The following is a 12,349-nucleotide window of genomic DNA, read 5'->3' on the forward strand; positions in this document are numbered from 1 at the left end:
TCTGGTCCTCAAGCCGGGGTGTGTGTGTGTGTGCGGGGATCTGGCCCCTGCTCGCCTCTCCAGCTAAGCTTGTCCTCGCTCCACACCCCACCTCTCCTTGGCCGTCTCTCCACCCTGGGGACCGCTTTTCTCACAACACCTGGCACATCACCTGCCCAACCGCCAAACAGCCCAGAGGCCCTGGACACTCTCTGGGTCCCATCATTTTCTCTGGAGGAACGTTCCTGGTCCCGGAGAATTCCAACACACAGGGATAAAGAGGAGTGTCAATGAAATTCTCAGTGGAGGCTGCACCTGGGAGGTTGTCACCTGTGTCTTCAGGGGAGGCCCATCTGGGGTGTGGGAGCATCAGGCCCGTGGGCCCCATCCAAGAATTCAACATGGCACAGCTCAGGGGGAGGAGACAGCCCTCTCTCTGCCCCTCTCCCCCCAGCCCATGCTTCCTGTGCAGGTTCCCACCTGGTGGAGGGAGAGGCATGAGGGAACCAGGCTGGACGAGGAGCCAGAGGCTCCGACCAGTGGCTCACGCCGTCAGCCTGCAACCTGGACGCTCTCTTCTCCTCTCCAACCTCCATCCCTGGGTGCCAGCCACTGGGGATGGAAGAAGGGTCCTACCACGCAGCATCCCAAGGGCATGTCCTAGCCTGTGCCAAGCTGGGAGAGGGGGGAGCAGAGCTGGGTCCACAGAGGCCCCTTGTCAGGGTCATAGGGCAGCAGGAGAAGATGAGTGAACTATTACTCAGCCATAAAAAAACCCAAAATAATGCCATTTGCAGCAACATGGATGGACCTAGAGATGATCATACTAAGCGAAGTAAGTCAGGCAGAGAAAGACAAAAATCATATGATCTAGCTTGTATGTGGGATCTTAAAAAATGATACAAATGAACTTATTTACAAAACAGAAATAGACTCACAGACATAGAAAACAAATTTATGGTTACCAAAGGGGAAAGGGTGGGGGAGGGAAAAATGAGGCGTTTGAGATTAACATATAGACACTACTATATATAAAATAGATAACCAACAAGGTGCTACTGTATAGCACAGGGAAATATACTCAATATCTTGTAATAACCTATAATGGGAAAGAATCTAAAATATATATATATATATGTGTATGTATATGTATAAATGAATCTTTGTTGTACACCTGAATTAACGCAACATTGTAAATCAACTATATGTCAATAAAAATTTTTTAAGAAGCTGAAAGAGAAATCAACGGTCACCCCTATCTCGCACCATATACAAAAAATTAACTCCATTTTGAGTTAATTTTTGTGAACCTAAATATAAGAGCTTAAACTATAAAACTCAGGGGAGGGACTTCCCTGGTGATGCAGTGGTTAAGAATCTGCCTGCCAATGCAGGGGACACGAGTTCGATCCCTGGTGCGGGAAGATCCCACATGCCGTGGAGCAACTAAGCCCATGCGCCACAACTACTGAGCCTGTGCTCTAGACCCCGCGAGCCACAGCTACTGAAGCCCACGTGCCTAGAGCCCGTGCTCCGCAACAAGAGAAGCCACCGCAATGAGAAGCCCGCGCACCGCAACGAAGAGTAGCCTCCCCTCGCCGCAACTAGAGAAAGCCCGTGCGCAGCAATGAAGACCCAATGCAGCCAAAGATAATAAATAAATAAATAAATAAATTAATTAAAACTCAGGGGGAAAACATAGAGGTTTTTTGACCTTGGATTCAGTGATGGACTCTTAGATATGACTGCAAAAGCATAAGCAACAAAAGGAAAAAAGGTAAGTTGGGCTTCATCTGAATTTTAAACTTTTGTGCATCAGAGGACACTGTCAAGAGAGTAAAAAGACCACCTACAGAATGGGGGAAAATATTTGTAAATCACATATCTGATAAGAGTCCAGCGTCCAGAATATATAAAGAAGTCCCAGAACTCAACAAACAACACCCAATTTCCAAATGGACATTTCTCCAAAAAAATATATACACACATAGCCAATAAGCACATGAAAATATGCTCAACCCCACTAGCCATCGAGGATATACATACACATCAAAGCCACAATGAGACAACACTTCACACCCACTGAAATTGCTATAATCCAAAAAATGGAAAATAACCAGTGTCGTGAGTATGTGGAAAAACTGGAACCCTCATACTTTGTCAGTGGGAATGTAAAATGGTGCAGTTGCTGTGGAAAACAGTGTGGCAGTTCCCCAAAAATGTAAACATAGAATTACCATATGACCCAGCAATTCCACTCCTAGGTATAGACCCAAAGGAATTGAAAACAGATGCAAAAACAAGTACACGTACACAGATGTTCATAGCAGCACTGTTCCCAATAGCCAAAAGGTAGAAATAGCCCCAGTGTCCATCAACAGATGATTGGATGAACCAATGTGGTCTATCCATACAACGGAATGTTATTCACCCATAAAAAAGAATGAAGTACTGATACATGCCACATCGCGGATGAATCTCAAAAACAATATGATCAGTGAAAGAAATGAGACACGAAGGCCACTGTGACATAATTCCATTTATATGAAGTATCCAGAAGAGGGAAATCTGTAGAGATGAATGCAGATTAGTGGCTGCGGCGGTGCTGGGGTGGGGTGGGGGGAGGGGGCAGGAGGGGGAGGAGGGAATGGGGAGTAACTGCTTACTGGGTACCGCACCTTTATAGAGGGAGATGAAAATGTCCTGAAGCAAAATTCAGATGATGGCTGCATAACATTGTGAATGGACTAGATGCTGCTGAATTGCACGCTTTAAAATGATTAATTTTGCGTTACATGAATTTCCTCTTAATATGTTTTAAAAATCAGCTGCGTTGTATTTTCTACCACTGGCTCAGGATGAATAAGTAAAGGATATTTTCTTGTCGAGCAACCATGTCTCCCAGTTCCTGAGATTGGGTTCTTCTTGCCAGGGGAAGCTTGGGCTTTGATGGTTCTGGGGATGAGACAGAGGGAGGGTCTCCAGTGCACGCCAAGCCTGGGATGGCCGGCCATCTGCTGGGGGCACCTGCATGAGTACCTGTGGGGCTGGACACTGAGATCGAGGCCTGGGGAACAGAGCGGGGACCCCCGGAGGCCCGGCCTGAGGTCAGGGCCAAGGACCGCCACGTGGCACTGTGTGGCTGAAAGAACAAAGGTCACCACGTGGCCAGGAGAGGAAAGAACGGAGCGCACTCATGGTAACGCCTCAAACTGGGCCTAGGTTCCAAATGCTAGGCACACAGGTGGGGCAGAGCCTGATCCAACGTTAGTTAAGGAAGAATATGTATGATGTTGCCCAAGCCCAGCTGGCAAGGAGCCCATCCAGCTAGGTTACGACCACGTTACAGCTCTAGTTCTTTCCTCAAACTTTCTTCCGCCACTGCCTTAGCAAAGGGGAAAAGGGGGGACCCCTCCGGTCTTCTCTGCCTCTGCCCCCGGCCTGCAGGCCCCCTGCCCCAGCGGCTCTGTGGCTGTGCTCCCCGATGTCCTGGCCATACCCTTGCCCGGTGCTGCGCTAGTCAACCCAGTCTTCCCCAGCCCGTGTTCCGGCCACCCTCATCTCCTGATTCATCAGACATTTGCCAGTGTTACAGAGGACTTTGGCCCCTGGCTCACGCTTGATCCCAGACCCGCAGGACCATTTCCTCCTCGGCTAAATAAAGAGCGTTCCCTCCTCCCCGCCCCGCTCAGCCAACCAGCACCTGTGCTGCCAGGTCACTTTAGGAGGGAGAGCCCTCTGAACGAACATCGCCCTCAGATAGAGTCCCCCCGCAAGGCCCTCCCACCCCGCCGACCTGCCCTCCCCTGCGGCTGCGAGGCCCACCAAAGCGCACTCCCTGTGGCCCCCAGAACGCCTTCATGTCTTTCCCACCCCCGCATCTGCCTCCATGCCCCTCACCTCCAGCTGGTTTTCCAGGCACCACTCCCCTGGGGGTCTTCCTGCCACCCCCGGCCTGCGTGCACTGGGCACTGCCCCACGGAAGCCCGGACCACACCGCTGAGCGGTGCTTCGTGTCCCCTATAGAATGCAAGGCCCACGGGCGGGGATGAGCTATTCTGCCATCGTGTCCCCAACAAGACCTGTTGCATAAAGTTTCGTTTACTCAGTGGCTCGGGCTGGGGGCTTGTGCATGGCAGGCCCCGTTGGAGGCATCGGGGAGACCCGGTGAAGAACGGAGGACAAGGTCCCCCTCCTGCCCTCTGTCCCCAGCACTGCAGCCTCCATCCAGCTCGGTGTCCTTGATCCCCTCCCCCCGCCATTAGCTGGCTGCCCCTCCCCAGATGTCCACATTCTCTGTCCCCACCCTGAGAAACACCCAGCTGGGCGGGCCACGTGCCTTCAGCACCAGCGCAGGCGTCCACCCTCAAGGGCGCCTCAAGGCCTGGTCACAGCCCTGTCCCCTGTCCCGGCTCTCCCTCCCCCAGTTCCCGTCATCTGTGCCACTCTGTTGGCGCCCAGTGGATGAGCCCATTTCCTGGTGCACCCCGGGCTCTCCTCGACTCCCTGCCTTGCCTGTTCCACAAGCACGGCCGGGAGCCTCCCCTCCAGCCGGTGACTCCAGGCCTCCGCTCCTGCTGCCCCTCCCTCTTGCCTCCCATCCCCCGCCTGAGCCTCGCTCCTGCCATGGCTGGGCCTGGCCAAGCTCCCTGACCGCCGGTATGCCTGCAGTCCCCCCCTGCACCCAGTTAACTGTTTGATATTTTTTAAATAAGGGAAGTGCTTGTAGCAGGCTCACAATGTTAATAAGAAGGAATAGATTCTGCTCCTAACCTTCTTGATCCCCAAGTCCCACCCCTAGAGACCACTTCCATGTTGTTCCTGATTTTTCTAGAATTTGCATCCATATTTTAATAACTTGCATCTATATCGTTCTTTATGCATCTATTTTTGGGTGTTTTTTCTTTCTCTCTTCCAGTTTTTCAGAGATATAATTGACATACAGCACTGTACACGTTTAAGGTGTACAGCATAATGATTTGACTTACATACATCATGAAGTGATTATCACAATAAGTCTACTGAACAGCTGTCCTCTCATAGAGACACAAAACTAAAGAAGTAGAAAAAATTTTTTTCCTTGGGATGAGGACTGTTAGGATTTACTCTTAACAACTTCTCAGATGTAACATACAGCTGTGTTAATTATATTTATCATGTTGTACATTACATCCCTAGTATTTATCTCGTAACTGCAAGTTTGTACCTTTTGACCGCCTTCATCCAGTTCTCCCTTCCCCCACCCCCTGCCTCTGGTAACCTCAAATCTGATCTCATTTTCTATGAGCTTGTTTGTTTTGGAAGTATAATTGACCTCCAACACTGTTAGTTCCTGTTAGGCAACATAGTGATTTGGTATTTCTTTATATTTCAGAACGATCACCATGATAAGTTTAGTTACAGTGTGTCACCATACAAAGACATTCCATAGCTATTTACTACATTCCTCCCATATATATATATATATACATATATGATTATTTTAAGTTGCTGACCTCTTAAGTTCAAATGCATTTTTACAACAGCCCTGCATTTTTTTTTTAATAAATTTATTTTATTTATTTATTTATTTTTGTCTGTGTTGGGTCTTCGTTGCTGCGCGCGGACTTTCTCTAGTTGCAGCGAGAGGGGGCTACTCTGTTGCCGTGTTACGGGCTTCTCATTGCGGTGGCTTCTCTTGTTGCGGAGCACGGGCTCTAGGCGTAGCCCTGCATTTTTACTACACCCACCCCCCCCAGCATTTGGTTTTTGACTTTATATTTTACATCTTTTCGTTTTGTGTATCCCTCAACTACTTATTTTGGATATAGATGATTTTACTACTTCCTACTAGCTTTGTACATGGTTGATTTACTACCTTTAATGTATGTTTGCCTTTACCGATGAGCTTTAGTTGGGGCCCTTTCTTCTTGGCTTAGAGAAGTTCCTTTAACATTTCTTGTAAAGCTGGTTGGGTGGTGCTAAACTCTTTTAGCTTCTGTTTGTCTGTAAAGCTTTTGATCTCTCCATGAAATCTGAATGAAAGTCTTGCCAAGCACAGTATTCCTGGTTGTAGGTTTTTCCCTTTCATCACTTTCAATATATCCTGCCACTCCCCTCCCGCCTGCAGAGTTTCTGCTGAAAAGTCAGCTGTTAGCCTAATGGGAGTTACCTTGTAGGTAACTTGTTGCTTTTCCCTTGCTGCTTTTAATATTCTCTTTAATTTTTGCCATTTTAATTACAATGTGTCTTGGTGTGACCCTCTTTGGGTTGATCCCATCTGAGACCCTCTGTGCTTCCTGGACCTGGATGTCTGTTTCCTTTCCCAGGTGAGGGGAATTTTCAGCTGTTATGTCTTCAGATATGTTCTCAGCCCCTTTCTCCCTTCTTCTTCTGGGACCACCTATAATCATGGCTTTTTTTCTATGTCCCTTGATGTGCTTTTAGGAGTGCTTATTCTTTTCATATGCTACTTCTAATTTTATTTAATTTCTGTGATGATTTCTTTTTCCCCCACTCTTTCTCTGAGTTTAACTTTCAGTTTTAAATCCTTCTGTTGACTGTTTCCTCCATAAGCTCATGTTTTTCTGCTTTGGGTTTTGTTTTACCAAGGAGATTGCTTCATTTTTTTTTTTTTTTAATTTCATGGAGAAATATTTGAAAAAAATTTCATCTGTTCTATGGCATAAGTTTTTTGGCGTGGGTTCTTCACCTGACATGAGTTTCACCTGTTCTTTTCCCCTTTTTAATCTTGTAATATCATTACATAGGTCCTATGCTAATTCCCCTTTTGAAACTCATCCATAAATAAGGTACTTCCTGGCATAGATATTTGCACAAGTGTCACTGTGGGAGGGAACAAGATCATAATTAAGGGTAACAAGGGTTTTCCTAAGGTGTAAATTCCTTCAGCCTTTACATCCCTGAGTCAGAGAGAAAAGGAAGCTGTAGGATTGTTCCCAGTGCAATGTCTCTCTAATCCCAGCCCCCAACACAGACAGTCCTGCAAATATACCTTATCTTTGTGCGTCTTCACCCAGCATCCCACCCTCTGCTTCTCGGAAGCAAACCTCCACACAGGCTCCGACTGCCATATCACCCATCACATCCTCATTGCTAGAGCAGGATTTTGTGTCTGCACCTTGGAGACGGGGACTCCCCAGTGCTTCCAGAGACCTGGAGGCAACTACATGCCCTCCTCACTTCATTTTGCCCCCCTGATCCATCTCTACTGTTTTTCACACCCTGCCCACCTATTGTATGGTCCAGGATACTAAATGCCTCTTTAGATACCTCTAAGAGTTTGTTTTGTTTGTTTGGGGTTTTTTTCCTATTTGGCTTTTGGTATTTTCTGAAAGGAGAACAGAGGAAATGCCAACTTTAGACGGACATCTTCAAGTTGGATGTGCCCTAATATCTTTTTAATAAATCCCCTTTCTGCTTAAATCAACAGAGTTGATTGCAACTAAGAGCTCTGACTGATACAGAAATTTGTACCAAGAGTCGTGGTAGGCAACATTTGCTCAGGAGGTGCTGGGGCTCTTATGAACAGCCTGGCTCTCTCTTTCCGGGCACTGGGTAGAATTGCATTTAGGTGCCTGCCGGAAGCGAGGGGCAGCCATGTAACTTGTCTTGGGCAGTGAAATGAGACCAGAAGTGACACGTGACACTTCCAGAGAAAAGCATTCAGTTTCAACGATCAACCTGTTTTTTCAACTAATAAACTTTATCTTTTTAAGAGCAGTTTCAGGTTCACAGAAAAACTGAGCGGAAAGTACAAAGAGTTCCCATAGACCTCTTGGCTCCACACACAAAACCTCGCCCACTACTGGCATCCTGAACCATAGAATATGGTCAGTGAACCTACACTGACACGTCATTATCACCCAAAGTCCACAGTTTACATCAGGACTCTCTTGGTGCTGTACATTCTATGGGTTTTGACAACTGTGTAATGACACGTATCCACCATTATGGTATCATACAGAATTGTTTCACTGCTTTAAACATCCTGTGTGCTGTGCCTATTCATCCCTCCATCTCCCCTTAATCCCTGGCAACCACTGATCTTTCTACTGTCTGCATAGTTTTGCCTTTTCCAGAATGTCATAAATAGTTGGAATCATTCAGTCTGTGGCCTTTTCTGGTTGGCTTCTTTCACTTACTATTATGTACTTAAGGTTTCCCCCTGTCTTTTTGTAACTTGATAGCTCATTTCCTTTTAGTGCTGAATAATATTCCATTGTATGAATGAACCAACATTTATTTATCCATTCACCTACTGAAGGTCATCTTAGTTGCTAAGTTCTGGCAATTATAAATAAAGCTGTTATAAACATCCCTGTGTAGTATTTTGTATGGATATAAATTTTCACTTCATTTGGGTAAATACTAAGGAGTATGATGGCTGGGTCATATGGTAAGAGTATGTTCTGGGGCTTCCCTGGTGGCGCAGTAGTTGAGAATCCGCCTGCCAATGCAGGGGACACGGGTTCGAGCCCTGGTCTGGGAAGATCCCACATGCCACGGAGCAACTAGGCCCGTGAGCCACAACTACTGAGCCTGTGCGTCTGGAGCCTGTGCTCCGCAACAAGAGAGGCCGCGATAGTGAGAGGCCCGCACACCGCGATGAAGAGTGGCCCCCGCTTGCCGCAACTAGAGAAAGCCCTCGCACAGAAACGAAGACCCAACACAGCCATAAATAAATAAATAAATAAATAAATAAATAAATAAATAAACCCAAAAGTTAAAAAAAAAAAAAAAAGGTGCTAAATAAATGTTTAAAAAAAAAAAAAAAGAGTATGCTTTGTCTTGTAAAAAACTGCCAAACTGTCTTCCAAAGGGGCTGGACCACTTTGCGTTCCCACCGGCAATGAATGAAAGTCTGTGTCGCTCCACATCCTCACCAGCATCTGGTGTTGTCAGCGTTCTGCATTTTGGTCATTCTAATAGGTGTGTTAGTGATATCTAGTTGTTGTTTTAATTTGCATTTCCCTAATGACATATGATGTTGAGCATCTTGTCATATGCTTATTTGCCATCTGACTCTCTTCTCTGGTGAGCTGTTATGTCTTTTGCCCATTTTGAATCAGGTTGTTCATTTTGTGATTGCCGAGTTTTAAGAGGGTTTTGTTTTGTTTTGTTTTTTGTATATTCTGGATAACAGTCCTTTATCAGATGTATCTTTTGCAAATACTTTCTCCCAGTCTATGGCTTCCCTTGGCATTGTCTTCCACAGAGCAGAAATTTTTAATGAAGTCTAGCTTATCAATTACTTCTTTCATGTATCATGCCTTTGATGTTGTACCTAAAAAGTCATCACCATACCCAAGATCATTTAGCTTGTCTACTGTTACTTTCTAGGAGTTTTATAGTTTTGAATTTTACGTTTAGATCTATGATCCATTTTGAGTTAATTCTTGTGTAAGATGTAAGCTCTGTGCATCTAGGTTCTTTTTTTTGCAAGTGGATGTCCAGTTTTTCCTGCACCATTTGTTGAAAAGACTCTTTGTTCCATTGTATTCCTTTTGCTCCTTTTTCAAAGATTAGTTGACTATATTTTTGTGGGTGTATTTCTTTGCCCTCTATTAGATTGATCTATTTGTCTACTCTTTCACCAATACTATGCTGTCTTGATTACTGCAGCCTTACTATAGTCTTGAAGTTGGGTGGTGTCAGTCCTCCAACTGTGTCCTTCTTTTTTAATATTGAGTGGCTATTCTGGGTCTTCTGCCTCTCCACATGAACTTTAGAATCAGTCTGTCAATGTCCAAAAACTAACTTGCTGGGAATGCACTGAATCTGTAGATCAAGTTGGAAGAACTGACATCTTGACAACACTGAGTCTTCTGATCCGTGAACACAGAATCTCTATTTATTTAGTTCTTCTTTGGTAACTTTCATCAGCGCTTTCATATATAGATCAAATATATAGTTTGTTAGACTTACACCTAATTACTTCATTTCGGGGGTGCTAACTGCTAACCTAAAGTAATAAGACAGCCAGTTATTTTACCAACAAAAAGGGCTTATTCAGGAGCAGCAAAGAATTGTAACTGATCAGGACATGTAACTATGGTGAACCACATGCAAGTCTGGTAAAGCAAAGGAGAAGAAACTTTTTTTTTTAATTAATTAATTAATTTATTTATTTTTGGCTGTGTTGGGTCTTCGTTTCCGTGCGAGGGCTTTCTCTAGTTGCGGCAAGCGGGGACCACTCTTCATCGCGGTGCGCAGACCTCTCACTATCGCGGCCTCTCGTTGCGGAGCACAGGCTCCAGACGCGCAGGCTCAGTAGTTGTGGTTCATGGGCCCAGTTGCTCCGCGGCATGTGGGATCTTCCCAGACCAGGGCTTGAACCCGTGTCCCCTGCATCGGCAGGCGGATTCTCAACCACTGCACCACCAGGGAAGCCCAGAAGAAACTTTTATAGAGCAGAAGGGCAAGTTAGAAAGGTCTACTATAAATAAGAAGTCCAATGGAGTAAACTGGGGTTTGAAGTATAGTGGCCTTTCAGTAGCTGAGTTGTGACAGTCTGACACTGAGCCATTGCCAGGCGAAGAGAAATTCTCCCTTCCTCCTGCTGGCAGTAATGGTGTCACTTCCTGCCCGAGATGCAAGGTACATCTCTTCCTGTTGGCATCTGTATTGACGTTGAGTGATATGTGCATGACAGCTCCCGATTCTGGCCTCCCAACTCCATTTCAGTGAGGTTTCCCTTTACAGGCACACCTCCTGTTACTGCACTTCCCTTTATTGAACTTCACAGATACTGCATTTTTTACAAATTGAAGGTTGGTGGCAACCCTGCATCAAGCACGTCTATTGGCACCATTTCCCCAACAGCATTTGCCTACTTCATGTCTCTGTGTCACATTTTGGTAATTCTCACAATATTTTAAAATTTTCAGTTATATCTGTTATGATTTGTGATCAGTGATCTTTGATTTTACTACAACAACTCGCTGAAGGCTCAGATGATGGTTAGCATTTTTTAGCAATAAAGTATTTTTAAATTAAGGCTGTACTTTTTTTTAGACATAATGCTATTGCACATTTAATAATTGACTATGTATAGTGTAAACATAACTTTTACATGCACTGGGAAACTGTTAATTTTCACGTAGTGTAAATAGCAATGTATTTTTTTGTTCTGTTTTGCTTTGTTAGCCGTGTGGCATGTGGGAATCTTAGTTCCCCAACCAGGGATCGAAACCATGCTCCCTGCAGTGGAAGCGCAGAGTCTTAACCACTGGACAGCCAGGGAAGTCCCAATGGTAATGTAGTTTTAATTTCAAAGTCCACTTGTTCACAGGAACACTCCTTAGATAAGAAAGCAATGTTTTTACAATATTTACTTTGTATCCTGCAACCTTGATACAATCATTTGTTTCAGGTTTTTGTCAATTCTTCTGGATGTTTACATAGACGATCATGTCATTTGCAAAGACAGTTTGATCTCTTCCTTCCCAATCTGCATGTATTTTCTTTTTCTTGTCCTATCGCACGTGCTAGGACTTCTCTATTATGACACTGAAAAGCAGTGATGAGAAGGGACATTCTTGCCTTGTTCCTGATCTTAGCAGGAAAACTTCTGAGTTTTTTCACTGTTAAGTATGATGGTATCTGTACGTTTTTGGTAAATGTTCTTTATCCAGTTGAAGAAGTTTTCCTGTATTCCTAGTTGCTAAGACATATCCAGTGATCAATCTGGCTTTAAACTACTAGTTTTATTTGTTAAAAAGTACTTTTCTTAATGCAACATAACATGACCTCTCATGAGTGACTTAGGGAAAATCTGGGATTTGTTATCTGGCTGGAGTTTAGCTGAGGGTAGCAGAAATCTAGTTAGTACCAGGGGACGGGACCCTGGATATATTGGCACACAGCTGCAAAACAACTTATCTGGAGATGTGGTCACCTGAGACAAATATCTTTTGAAGGCAAGACTTTGAGAGACTAGCTGAACACCACCTTGAAAAATGAGAAAGGCTTGAGAAACTCCAGGACTGCAGGGTGGGGTTGGTCCTTTAACAGTGCTGGGTAGTCAACAGAAAGACAGCGATAGGCGCAAAGTCCTAAATTTTTAGCTTAAGACATGGACTGAGAAATCAGGGACTTTCTATTACTCTGTAGAAAAACATCTCATATGGTTTGCAGCTGCATGATTGAGTTACCTGAAAACCAAAGTTTTAGCTAGCCCATCAGCAAATCCTATCAACAGGTGAATTCACAACCTTACCAGATCTCTCATGGGAAAGCTGGAGCGCGGATCAGTCCTCAGAATTGAAATGGGGTATCTGGGCAACATTGGATGCCTCAGGTACCCTGAATACCCAACCTCACCAAGGCTCACTTTGAGAAATCGGTCCCTCCTCCCTTGGCTGATAAG

General features: G+C 45.0%; 1 protein-coding gene across 2 annotated transcripts in view; it reads left to right on the forward strand.

Annotated features, from left to right (window-relative positions):
• Nucleotides 1-12,349, forward strand: part of RPL7A (ribosomal protein L7a) — a 304,745-nt gene that overhangs the window by 273,185 nt on the left and 19,211 nt on the right. The window lies entirely within an intron of this gene.

This window comes from Eschrichtius robustus, chromosome 10 (genome assembly GCF_028021215.1).
Source record: "Eschrichtius robustus isolate mEscRob2 chromosome 10, mEscRob2.pri, whole genome shotgun sequence".
Classification (NCBI taxonomy): domain Eukaryota; kingdom Metazoa; phylum Chordata; class Mammalia; order Artiodactyla; family Eschrichtiidae; genus Eschrichtius; species Eschrichtius robustus.